Here is a 2,500-nt window from a genome sequence, read left to right on the forward strand (position 1 = left end):
TCGCTGGCTCTCCGCCGCTCGACCAAAGATGGCCAAGTTTTGCCCCGTTTTTGCCCCTTTTGCCCCGTTTTTGCCTCCTTTTGGGCTGTTCTTTGCTAGATTGGGCTTTCGTATAGCATGGACGGTGCTGCTTCTCGCTTCGCTCGCTGTTCGCCGCTCGCCGCTCGCTCGCGCAGCCAAAAATGGCCAGTTTTGGCCCGTTTTTGGGCTGTTTTGGCCTGTTTTTGGTCTGTTCTGGCGTGGCGCGGTGACCGTCGTGAGCGGAGCAAAACGTCAGCCATCTCAGCACCTTGGAACCCCCCGGGTGGCACAGGGCTGGATGGGGCTTTCGTATAGCAGGGACGGTGCTGCCTCACGCTTCGCTCGCTGTTCGCCGCTCGCCGCTCGCTCGCGCAACCTAAAATGGCCAGTTTTGGCCCGTTTTTGGGCTGTTTTGGCCTGTTTTTGGTCCGTTCTTGCGTGGCACGGCGACCGTCGTGAGCGGAGCAAAACGTCAGCCATCTCAGCACCCTGGAACCCCCCGGGTGGCACAGGGCTGGATGGGGCTTTCGTATAGCAGGGACGGTGCTGCCTCTCGCTTCGCTCGCTGTTCGCCGCTCACCGCTCGCTCGCTCAGCCAAAAATGGCCAGTTTTGGCCCGTTTTTGGGCTGTTTTGGCCTGTTTTTGGTCCGTTCTTGCATGGCGCGGTGACCGTCGTGAGCGGAGCAAAACGTCAGCCATCTCAGCACCCTGGAACCCCCCGGGTGGCACAGGGCTGGATGGGGCTTTCGTATAGCAGGGACGGTGCTGCCTCACGCTTCGCTCGCTGTTCGCCGCTCGCCGCTCGCTCGCGCAGCCAAAAATGACCAGTTTTGGCCCGTTTTTGGGCTGTTTTGGCCTGTTTATGGTCCGTTCTTGCGTGGTGCGGTGACCGTCGTGAGCGGAGCAAAACGTCAGCCATCTCAGCACCCTGGAACCCCCCGGGTGGCACAGGGCTGGATGGGGCTTTCGTATATAGCAGGGACGGTGCTGCCTCTCGCTTCGCTCGCTGTCCGCCGCTCGCCGCTCGCTCGCGCAGCCAAAAATGGCCAGTTTTGGCCCGTTTTTGGGCCGTTTTGGCCAGTTTTTGGCCTGTTCTTGCATTGCGCGGTGACCGTCGAGAGCGGAGCAAAACGTCAGCCATCTCAGCACCCTGGAACCCCCCGGGTGGCACAGGGCTGGATGGGGCTTTCGTATAGCAGGGACGGTGCTGCCTCTCGCTTCGCTCGCTGTCCGCCGCTCGCCGCTCGCTCGTGCAGCCAAAAATGGCCAGTTTTGGCCCGTTTTTGGGCCGTTTTGGCCAGTTTTTGGCCTGTTCTTGCATTGCGCGGTGACCGTCGAGAGCGGAGCAAAACGTCAGCCATCTCAGCACCCTGGAACCCCCCGGGTGGCACAGGGCTGGATGGGGCTTTCGTATAGCAGGGACGGTGCTGCCTCTCGCTTCGCTCGCTGTCCGCCGCTCGCCGCTCGCTCGTGCAGCCAAAAATGGCCAGTTTTGGCCCGTTTTTGGGCCGTTTTGGCCAGTTTTTGGCCTGTTCTTGCATTGCGCGGTGACCGTCGAGAGCGGAGCAAAACGTCAGCCATCTCAGCACCCTGGAACCCCCCGGGTGGCACAGGGCTGGATGGGGCTTTCGTATAGCAGGGACGGTGCTGCCTCTCGCTTCGCTCGCTGTCCGCCGCTCGCCGCTCGCTCGTGCAGCCAAAAATGGCCAGTTTTGGCCCGTTTTTGGGCCGTTTTGGCCAGTTTTTGGCCTGTTCTTGCATTGCGCGGTGACCGTCGAGAGCGGAGCAAAACGTCAGCCATCTCAGCACCCTGGAACCCCCCGGGTGGCACAGGGCTGGATGGGGCTTTCGTATAGCAGGGACGGTGCTGCCTCTCGCTTCGCTCGCTGTCCGCCGCTCGCCGCTCGCTCGTGCAGCCAAAAATGGCCAGTTTTGGCCCGTTTTTGGGCCGTTTTGGCCAGTTTTTGGCCTGTTCTTGCATTGCGCGGTGACCGTCGAGAGCGGAGCAAAACGTCAGCCATCTCAGCACCCTGGAACCCCCCGGGTGGCACAGGGCTGGATGGGGCTTTCGTATAGCAGGGACGGTGCTGCCTCTCGCTTCGCTCGCTGTCCGCCGCTCGCCGCTCGCTCGCGCAGCCAAAAATGGCCAGTTTTGGCCCGTTTTTGGGCCGTTTTGGCCAGTTTTTGGCCTGTTCTTGCATTGCGCGGTGACCGTCGAGAGCGGAGCAAAACGTCAGCCATCTCAGCACCCTGGAACCCCCCGGGTGGCACAGGGCTGGATGGGGCTTTCGTATAGCAGGGACGGTGCTGCCTCTCGCTTCGCTCGCTGTCCGCCGCTCGCCGCTCGCGCAGCCAAAAATGGCCAGTTTTGGCCCGTTTTTGGGCCGTTTTGGCCAGTTTTTGGCCTGTTCTTGCATTGCGCGGTGACCGTCGAGAGCGGAGCAAAACGTCAGCCATCTCAGCACCCTGGAACCCCCC

The sequence above is a fragment of the Musa acuminata genome, unplaced genomic scaffold (genome assembly GCF_036884655.1).
Source record: "Musa acuminata AAA Group cultivar baxijiao unplaced genomic scaffold, Cavendish_Baxijiao_AAA HiC_scaffold_88, whole genome shotgun sequence".
In the NCBI taxonomy this organism is placed as follows: Eukaryota; Viridiplantae; Streptophyta; class Magnoliopsida; order Zingiberales; family Musaceae; genus Musa; species Musa acuminata.